Source organism: Arachis duranensis, chromosome 2, assembly GCF_000817695.3.
Source record: "Arachis duranensis cultivar V14167 chromosome 2, aradu.V14167.gnm2.J7QH, whole genome shotgun sequence".
Classification (NCBI taxonomy): Eukaryota; Viridiplantae; Streptophyta; class Magnoliopsida; order Fabales; family Fabaceae; genus Arachis; species Arachis duranensis.
Genome location: NC_029773.3, coordinates 49,118,905 through 49,130,530, shown reverse-complemented (window position 1 = coordinate 49,130,530; position 11,626 = coordinate 49,118,905).

Sequence of the window (11,626 nt, the reverse complement as noted above, 5' to 3'; positions counted from 1 at the left end):
AAAGTAATGCCACATTTATACATTGTGATACTTTTACAAAATATTTTTTGCACACTTTTTCTTTGAGAATATGAAATGATTTTTGAAAAAGTTTTTCATTTTTTATGAGCAATGCATTCGAAAGTATTTTTAATCCTACTCTTGAGTCTTGTAAGCCTTGTCTTCGATTTTAGACATTCTTCTACTGTAAAACTCACACTTCTTTGACTCAACTTGATTTTGTTCAAAATACTGCACTGCTTTTTCTTTTATTGTTCCTATCGGACTTCTTTTATTCGAGGGTCATTTTTGAGGTTGCCAAAGTAATTTTTTTTCCATCACTCTTCATTCCTTGTATATCCTTGATTACATGTGATCCCAACAATCCTTTCAAGTTCTTGCGGATATTCACCTTGTCCTTTCTGAGGTATAGTACCCTTCTGAGTAAAATTGAGAATTATTTTAATGTCACGTGTGACCTTTAGATATAGTAATGTGATGTGTTAGTTCTTTAAGATGTGGTTTGTGGATATAGAAGGTGAAGCGGTAAGTGTCCAACATTATGAGAAGTTGTGGGAGTTTCGTTTCTCACAGAAGAGTTTGTGGATGTTAAGCTTGTGACCGGTTATGGGGTTGTGAAGTGATTGATGGAGTTAGGAAGTTAAATTTCTGAAGTAAGTACAAAATCTGTGAGCAAACGTTATATCCGTTGTTTAAATACCATCATGCTTTGTAGCATTTTGCCACATTAATTACCGCTTTACTTTGTGAATGCCTATCTTGACTTGCATCCTATTTTGTTCCTCCAAGTTTTTGTAAAATTTAGAAACCACAGAACCTTTTTGCATCGTGTCTATCTTGTATCTTCTCCTATACATCATACTTTACTCGTATATTTAAATCTTATGGTTATCCGGTATATGAACATTTATATATGTGTGCTAAGATTTCTTACTTTTCTAAAAAGTATTTAAAAAGTAGAGCACTAAGGCTTTGTATTATCTTATGTATTACCTTAATTTTCGAGGACGAAAATTTTTATAAGATGGGTAGAATGTAAGACCCAAAACTTTTGAAAAGTCCTATTTTAAATTAATTTTAAATCATATATTATTTACAGTTTTAATATCAGAAATTATTTTATTGAAAATAATTAAAGACAATTTTGATTAATTGGATTTGAAATAAATTAAAGTTTTTATCCAAACTCTATAATTATGGATTATTTTTCTATTTACAATTTAAAGTTTTAGAAATTCAAAATAATGAGGTTTGGCTATTTAAATTAGTATTTTATCTAATTTTATAATTATTGAATTATTTTCTATATTTAAAGTTGGTAGTTATGAAATAACAAGAATTTTTATATGATTTACTTTAAATAATTGATATTTTCATATTTTAATACTTTAAGTTTTAGAAATAAAGAAAATTAATTACATTATCTTATAATTTCAATTCAAGTATTTGATTGAAATTTAATTAGTAATTTGATACAACAAATAATATTTCTAAAAGTAAATTTATAGGTTTAATTAGATTTCAAATTAATACTCTAGATCCTAATTTAATTAAAATTAACATCAACCCGAATTAATTCCAAAATCCCCAAATTGAAACCCTAACCCTAACTCTATTACACTCAAACACACAATTCTCCTTATCCAAGAAAATCCTAGCCGCCACCTTTCCCTTTTAGCAACACACAAAATTCAACACACAACACTGCAATAGCTGCTAAAAAAGAAAGATGGAAATGAAGAAAGAAGAAAAGAAATAAAGGGATAAGAGGAGAGGGGAGCCGCGGGAAAGGGAGAAGAAGAGAAGAGGGAGATGCGCCGGAGCCGTGGGGCTTCGCTGCCACTGTCGCACCGTCGTCGGGCCTTGGAGGGAGGCCACGCCTCTAAGCTGTCGCTGCCGATCCGCCCACGAGCTGCCATCGCGAGTCATAACCGAGGCAAGAGGGAGAAAGAGAGAGCCACAAAGGAGGAGTTGTTACAACCCAATTTTCAGTAAGTCTAGATCATACCAAAAACTGAGCGCTACCAACTTGTCTTCCTAATTATTATCTATTATTTATTATGAGTTTGATTTGTTGTTAAAAGCGTAGTTTTTTTAGCGAGGCACTTTTTTTTTTGAAAAATGTTTGGATTAATAAACGGAATCATGCATAATTAATTCACAAATAATAACAGATAAAACAGTTATAAACAACCACACTTAACTACATATCAAGCAATTAACAACATTCAGTTATCCAGTCTTTATTAGAGTATAGATCTTAGTTAGAACACCCCTAGATATAACTAGATAATAACTATATACTTATATATACTTATAATCTCGCAGGCCTTGACCTGTTCAAGAAGTCCCTAAGCTGGCACCCAGACTAGCCTAGATTCTATACTTGCCTAATCCCTCTAAACTACAAAAGCGAGGGAAAGTACATTCTAGGTCTTTAAAACTCGAGTCAGGTGAAAAGTCATCAAAGGCAGAAAATCATCTAATACTCCTCTGCACGATCATCTGTCGTCAAAGATCATCTAACTGGTACTTTATTGAGTGGCCACAAAACAGCAACATCGTACGAAGGACCTAGGCTAAAGTTCATAGATAAAAGGGGTGTAAATTTTGGCTGGTCTCACGGCGTATACATATAAACAGATAACAGAGCTCACCTTAGACTCAAAAGACTACCTAGAGTAGAATCCTCCTTGCGAAATGGTCATCAGCGAACTACGGAAGGATATTCATGCTTCCATCTGAAGGGGGAAGGGAGCGATAAGCGATAAGAACTGGGAAGTTCTTAGTAGGGCCGGGGTTAATAGTTACATTCATTAATTCTGTGTTGTTCAGCAGACAAATAGCAAAATACAGAGAATTAGTAAACAGAAAAAATAGACAAATAGGGAAAATAGAAAAAACAGAAAGAAGAACACAAACAGAAGAATACATGAAAATAAAACACAGACACAGAAAATAGAATACAAACAAAGAAAGCATACATTCATACAACAATCATAACAGAGGAAATGCACAACCAAGTATGATGCATGTCTAGCCCTAGTGTAGGTAATAAGCTCATTTGTCGGTTACATACCCGCCCCCGATATTACCCGGTGTCTTTTGATCAGGTAAGGCTTTCCTGTTGGCAATACCCATCGCAAAAGTCCTTTAACTTGCAGGGCAGAGCTAGTTAATTTATATCTGCCCAACACACTCACTGTATGAGTCCTTTGATTTATAGGAGCATATGCTAGTTAAGTGTTATCTCAATACCTTTGTAAGAATCCTCTGACTTACAGAATAGCATTATAACTAAGTATCCCAGAAAAGCGTTTTCAATGGTTGCACCACCATCTATCTGACTGCCTCAATGCAGCAGATGAACATACAAATATCTCTAGAGTTCCCTTAATGCAACAAATGACCTTTCAACAAGCCCTCTGCTTGTTTTCTAATCTCTTTATCATATTACTCTTTTATCTTTGCCTTTTTACTCTGCTCTGATTACTCTTTTCTCTTTGTCTCTTTACTCAACTCTGATTTTCCTATTTAACGTATGTATTTCTAACTTACATAAATTTCGGTATGAATAGTTAGCATGTCCCAAGTATAGGTTCATAAAGTCTATACTGAAACAGTTTAACTTTTCATATTATACCTAGCCCTAGGCGCAACTCAAATACTAACAATGTTGCTCCTAGTATGCTCACTAATCACCATTTATTTCAGTCATTACAACTTTTCTGACTTTTTCTTCGATCTTTGTCTTTTCTTCAACTTTTTATATTTTCTTTATCTTTACCTCACTAATATGTTATTACTACTCTCTAAGTGTTTTATGAAGGTAATTATGAGATTCTGTGCTTAAAGTTGTATTTCTAAAACTTTTATGAAAAACTGTTTTTTCTGCATTATTTTATTATTTTTAATAAAATATTATTTTTAATTAAATAATATCATTTAATATTTTATTATTATTTATTCTTTTATTATTAAATTTTCGAAAATTAACTTACCTTTTACCTTTAACTTTAAAATAGACCTTTTACCCCCGTAACTTTTAATATTTTTACTTTAACCGCCCTAACTTTTAATATTTACAAATTAACTCCCAAAACACCAAAATAATTACTTCCTTGCCCTTTTTAAGATCAAAAAAGAATTCTTTATTGTTCTTCATCACACTCAAAGTGTTCTTCGTGTTCTTTATAAATTCTTTAGATTCTTTCTCCGTTTTTACCCGTTTTTCAATCTTTTCCGTAACCGATTTTTACCATTATTCAAAATAAAATTGTAGCCATCAAACCTATATTTTCCACTTGATTTCAACACAAATTCAATCCCAAATTAAGGGTAGGGTTTTGTTTTTCAGCAGCCACAAGAACACAAGTTCATAGCTTGAATTTCATCAAATTTCATCAAATTTTCACCAGAATTTCAACAAGAATCACTCATATAAACCATCAATTTCAAGCATAACCAAACCATATTATAATCACACAACTCAAACACAATTAATTAAGATTAATTTTACCAAACCCTACCTTGATTTGCTGCATCAAATCCGGTTATGCTTTTAAGTGTTCTTTATGCACTTTTTCCTCTTAAATCACATTAAGAACAACTTTAAATACAAAATCTTCAACTGACCGAACCTTCATATGAGTGTTAGGATGAGATTTCTCACCTTACTCTTGCTGGAAATTGAGGTTTCTTAGCCCTCAAGTCAAGTTAAGTATGATTCCTAAGGAAGAACATCTAGAAAATACATGTTTAAGCATGTTTCTTTGAAACCAAAGCAAAAGGGAGAAGGAGAAGCCAACTCACCTTAAATACAGCCGTGATTAGTCATATGATTATGAAGAGAAAGAAGAGAGGATCATTTTGGTCGGGTTGAAATTTTGATTTGAGTTTTAGTTCAGAAGAAATCAAGCTTTGAAGATTTGGAACTAAGAACTTTTATCTCTTTTTCTCTCTAGATATTTTCGGCCACAAGGAGTAAATGACGCAGCCTTGGAGGTCTTGGGATGGTAGAGGTGGGCTGTGATTGGTTGGTTTGGAGGTGGTTTAAAATAATATTAAAATATCTCCGATATATAACAACAAAAACTGGATGTATCAGAACACATGTAAAAACACTTCTAAAAAATTTTTTCTGAACTACTAGTATAAATGACACTAGTAACATATATAATATGAGAATATAACATGTATGACGAGACATTAGAATTGCTAAAGTCATCCAAGAGTGCTGGTGCTAATATGCACCAGTAAATTGTGAATCCGGTCAAACTGATCTCCTGTTTTTAACTAAAATAGACCAGGTGATATTATAATATCATTCACGCAGCTTCTAGTACTAATATAGTGATAATATTATATTATTATCTCTCTTCTCTCATGAATTGAGTCCAATTCATCAAACTAAAACTATTTACGGAAACCAGAATAAAAAACTCCTAACTGATATGCCCCAAAAACTAGGTTCTTCGCCACTATGTTGTCGGGCTTGCCTCAAAAGAGGTTCTGGCTTAGTGATGACTTGATGATGATGTAGATTGCGGTGCTTGATGATATAGCAGAGATGTTCCCATCACTAATCTTCTGAAAAACTCTGTATCTTCGAGAAAGATTCCGTGTACCCAAAAACTAGGTTGTTATATGAGTGAGTCGTGCCGCCCAGTCGTCGTTTGTGCCCCGTCGCCACCGTGTCCTGCTGCTTGCGCCGCCACCGTTCGTCATCCCCGCTGCCAGATGCCGTCGCCATTCGCAAAGAGAGAAAGAGAGGGTGCTCACGCTGCCTTCTCATCACCGTCAGATCCTCCCTTCCTCGCCGTTTTTGTTGCCGCGTTTACCGAGTTGCGCCGCCAAGAAACACCGTTGCCGCTGCTGAGATCCACTGTCGGTAAGGGTTTTGAGTTTGGTTTTCACTTCTTTCGAGTTTTTGGGAACTTTATCATCACGGCATGTTTGTTACAGTCGCCATCGCTGTAGTTTTGGCCATTGTTGTCACTCGAGATAGTTGCCAGATCTGCTGCCGAGTCGATTCAAGGTTTCGATTTCTTTGTTTTGTCATTACAGTAAGTGTTTATGTTTCAAAAATCCCCTGCGTTAGTATTCTGTTATGTTTGGTTATAAACTTTAAAGTTCTGATAACGGAGGGTCGTGCTCTTAATGTTGTATGTCGCTTTAATGTTGCTGTGGTTGCTGCGAAAATGGTCTGAGCTGAGGTTGCGGCTTCTGCTGACCGCAGGCCTAGAGAAAAGATTTTCTATGATGCGTTTGCATTAGGGGTTTGCTTATCGAGCTAGGGACTTTTTCTAAAAATTTATTTTTGTAATTGGAATTATTATAAATTGATATGGATGTGTGAAATGCATTTTTAGTGATTATCCAAGTCTTATGAACTGTCTGGTTTATCTTGGATTAATATGGTTGTTGTTGATTGAATTATTGACTGATTTTGTTAAAATGGAGGTTGCTAAAATTGGTTTAGTTTTGAAATCATTTTAAATACTTGAATGTTTGAATTTTGTTTTAATGGAAACTGATTTGGTTTTGAATCCGTTGGAAAGAGTTGAGGATTGTTTTGGTTGGGACCCAAAAAGGGTGGCAAAGTCCAAGTTTTAGAGGAGGTACTGCCAAAATTTCTATAAAATCTGAGACTTTGTTTGAAACGTTATTTTGAAAATAATGAATTATGCTTTGAATTGAATTATTGATAAATGAATTATGTTTAAACTTATTTTATTAAGAAAATTATTATATTTTGAATGTAATTTATTTAAGAAAAGAATTATGTTTTAAAGTCGATTTAAAGATGAAAATACTTATGTTTTAGAATTTGATTAAGTAAGCAGATTTGGAGTAGTTTTTAGTGGATTAAAAGAAACTTGAATTTTAATTGACAAACTTCACTTTACGACGTTTTAGGAAAAGTTTGAAGTATTCTTTAAAATTTTGATTTAGCAAAACTAAAACAATTTTTGAGCATTTGGAAACGCTTTAGATTTAAGAATGAAATTGAAATTGATTTTCGATTTAAATGATTGGGTTTTGGTTTAAGTAAGTTAGTTTTGGAATTGGTTCGGAATATTTGGATACATGACTTTAAATTCTTTTTTTATTTATTCAAATAAAAAGCTAAGGTTTTAGAGATTTTCAAAGATTTAAAAAAATGAGTTAAGTTATTCTCTCCTAAAGTTTTGAGACTCTGCTGAGGAATTTTATGACCAAATCCTAATTTAGAATGAATGATTTTAAGTCTTTTGGAAGAGATTTTACATTTGGCATGGTTTTGAAGTCGTTTGGGAGTTTTGGCAAGATGTTGCGAAAAATGGCTCTATTTTGAAAGGAATATGAATTGAGAAAAATTGGTCCTTGAATATGTTTGTTACTTGGAAGTAAATGGGCCAAGAATGATTTGTGAAATAAGATTTTAAGCCTGTTTGATTGTGGATATTATTGAGATTGATGAGATATTGTTTGGTAGGCGTAAGGATCGGGTTCGTCCCGTTTGCGCTGAGTTGTGGGCATAAAGATCGGGTTCGTCTCGCTTATGCTAAGAGATTTTACCATGAATCATTAAACCGTTTATGAAAATGATAATTTATTTTGAATAATATTGATGAGATGTAGGCTTAAGGGCTGTGGTTCATCCCGCTTATGTTGAGTTGTAGGCGTAGGATGTGGGGTTCGTTCCGCTTACACTGAGGTGTGAAGTCTGTGGTAGAAGTCCCGCTCACATACTTTCGGTCATAAGAGTAGCCGAGCACTATATCTCAGGGAAAGTGAGTCGGACACTATATCCCAAGGGGTCCCCATTTATAAACGTGACCGAAAGCGACATTCCCATGGGAATGTGTCAGGTTGGCAGTTGAACTGACAATGTGATACTGCAGCCAGTAGGACAAACATTCATCATATGCATCTATGTGACATTGTTTGGGTGTGCATATTGTAATTGGTTTACCTATGTGAATAATTATGTTTAACTGCTACTTGCTATACTTGATGTAACTGCTTTGATTGTGGTTGAATCTCTCTACTTGTGTTTGTGACTGAAATTATTTGGATTGTGGTGATTTGGATGTTTATTGAATTGTTTGAGTTTGAGGTCGTGTTTGATTTTGTGATGGGCCTGAGACTGTGATTGGTTTTTGTTCGAGGTCTAGTTTTGTATGAAAAATCAAATTGGTTCAGTATAGACTTAATGAACCTATTCTTGGAACAGGTTGGTCATTCATACCGTCTAGAATAACTTTTAAGATTTTACAAGAAAGGAAAAAGGTTTCGGATTTTGTTAAATTAACTAAGTTCTCTTTCAAAAGGATTTTTAGATTTTTGAAAGTGAACCTTTGATTTTTGAAAAGGCACATAAGACGAGCAATGATCACTATACTTTAAAAATAGTTTTATTTTACGTATCTTATTATAACAATTTCTGTAACCCTATAGTGAGAACCAGCGAAGACGATGTTCTCGCTCCCCTACAGATTTTTTTTTTCAGGATATGGGCAACGAAGTTTTAGAAGAGTTTTATTTCATTTTTTGTTTATTTGATATTTTGTACTAAGAAGGGATAGGACTTTGTGATAAGTAATGCTTGTAAGATAATGTTATATACATATTTTCTTCGTAAGTATTGTATCTGGTCTGTATGTGTGTGTGTGTGTGTGTGTGCGCGTGTGTGCGTGTGCGCGTGTGTGTGCGTATGTGTGCGTGTGTGTGTGTGTGTATATATATATATGATTAGAGTCGTCATAATATTCAAGCTATTTGAGTGGCGCAAGTGAAAGCGTGACATTTTGATAGTGAGAGTGTTACAACAATACCTTCCATAGCCTCAACTTCACCTAACCTAATTTTTTTGGCACAACTAATTGTCAAAAATACTCACTAACTATGAAATATATGAAAGCAAGAGGAATAGGAGTAGAAGTGAGGAACTTCAGATGAATCGCATTTCATATTTATAGGCAAGTCTCTCACTTAAGTATTATTTCCTATGCAAAACGCAACCTACATTTTGAAGTTTTCGAAATAAAAGTTTCTGACACATTCCATAAACGCAGGCTGCGTTTGGGCCAAAAGCAAAACAAAAAAAATTGAAAAATCTTAAACTACTAAAACGAAAGCTGCATTTGGTTATTTTGATAAACAAAAAAGATAAAAAAATAAAATAAAAAGGTAAAATACAAGTTGCGATTTGGACCGATATCATAACAGCAAAAATTTTTAACATATGTCCATTTCATTGCATTATACCATATTTTTTTTCTATATGAAAAAAAATGAGCCTCAAATTTTGCTCTTAAATTTGGTGTACCTTCTTAATATTTATTCAAATATTGTCACAAAAATTGGATCAAATGGATAAGTTATTTGCTAAATATAAATATTGTTTTGTCACTTATAAAAAAATATTATTTATTGGTTATTTTTATCGCATTTTCAAATTATTCAAAAACTGTTTTGTCGATAACATAACTTTTTTACCAGCACCTTAATTTTTCGAGTATTAAATTAATAGTTAATTCTTATATAATTTTTGTTGTTTTGTGGCGATTTTTGCTTTTGTTTGTGGCAGTTTTAAACTCCATCAAAAGATTTATAGCTATTTTCTAAACACCAAAATTTGAGGTGTCAAGAGATTATTTGTGATTGTTTTCTAAAACTGGCCTCTGACGGTTTTTACCATCTTTGTGGGAGTTTTAGCTTAATGTTTTGTAGTTAATTTCCTTTTTGTAAGGGTTTAAAATTTTAAAATTAACTTCAATTAAAAATTACTATTCTATGGTATTTCAAATCTCCACATATCTGGCAATATCATATAAAAAAGATTAATCGATAAAAATTAGAATTACCTTAGTAAATTTACACTAAATTAGTCGCATCAATCTCTTATAGGCTAATAAATAATACTAGTGTATTTGGATTTTCATTGAATCATCAAGAAGAATAAAAAACAATGGAGTCAAACCACGAAGAATAAAAAAACAATGGAGTCAAATAATTTGTTTGACAAGTAGCAACTACTTTTAATAACTCTTTGTCCATGAGTGCCATTGGAAAAATTGTCTCAAATTTGTTACACACCAAACAAAGAAAAAATAGGGGGATTAATCAACCTTGTGGCATATTGGAGTCCTTCAAAGCTGGGGACAACGTAGATTGGCTTTAGTGTCAAAAGAAAAGGAAATAGTTGAAATTGTATGTTAACTAGTCTCAAAAGGAAACTAGACTTCATAAGTGTAGCGGTACCATGGATGAATCATGAGTGTGATATTTGTTTTTCTTTGTTTTTTTCGCTTATTTATAGAAGGTAATCACTCTAAGTAGTCAATGTTGTATTAGAAGTAGGGATGCTTTAGAAATTGATGCTTGCACCGTACATGCTCTAAATGTAGTTGTAGACTTGTAGTTTAGTTAAATAACTATTTAATGTATTCATGTCTCACTTATAAAGCTGGCAATACTAATTTATCCGTAGATATTTAACTCAATTCAATTCGTTCAGATAGCATTGACAACTAGACTCATAAAGTTACATTTTGGATAAGATCTAGTATGAATTTAGGCTTAATCATATTTGATTTACCTATATTTTTAATATAGAAAAAATAGACAAAAGTACACATGAATTTTTATACGGTGGACAAATGTATATTCCAATTTTTTAATGAGTCATTTATATACATCAATATAAAATTTTATTGTCATTTTTAACATTTCGTCGCTTGAGTAATTTTTTCGATGGAGGTAGAGACCAAATGGCACGTTATTGTGTGATATGACCGTTTTGGATGGTATAATAAAAAATAAAATTATTAAATTTATTAAAATAAAATTATTCTCACTGTCACTCTTCCATTTTTCTTCCTCATTTCTATCACCGCAACCACCACTCTCACACCTCCATCTCCAACTCTACAACCTTGACTTCATACTCCTTTTCTCCCATCTCTGTCTCCAAATCTGTTGCACCATTCTTCTATTTTCCTGGATCTTGATGTCTTTTTTCTCTTAAACTTCTTTTTATTATTATGAAAAAAATTTAATGTTGTTATTGTTGGAATTAAAGAATGTTATGGTACTAATAGAGTTGTGGTGACAAAAATTGAAGATGGCATAAAGATGGGATAGGATGGAGTTGATAAATTAGAGATTCGGGAGAACAGGTGACAACAAACAGTGAGAGATTGAGGGTTTGGGAGGGTGACATGGCTGGGGTGATAGTGGAAGGGACGTGGTTGAGTTTTGAGGTAGTAGCCGTAAAAGGTGGTGTTGATGCCATAGTGTTCGATGTTTGTTCGAGAATGATGCCGCAGCGGTGGCGGCGGCGGCGACAAAAGGGTGAAGATGATACTGCAAATGGAGGAGTGGCAGTGAGAATAATTTTATTTTAACAAATTTAATAATATTATTTTTCACTGCCATTCAAAACGACCACATCACACAATAACGTACTACTTGGTATTTATTATTGCCAGAAAAATTATTTAGGTGACGGAATGTTAGAAATAACAACGAAATTTTATATTAATGTATACAAATAACTCATTAAAAAAATTAGAGTGTATAACTGTTCATTGTATAAAATTTGTGTGTATTTTTATCTATTTTTTTAATATATTATAAT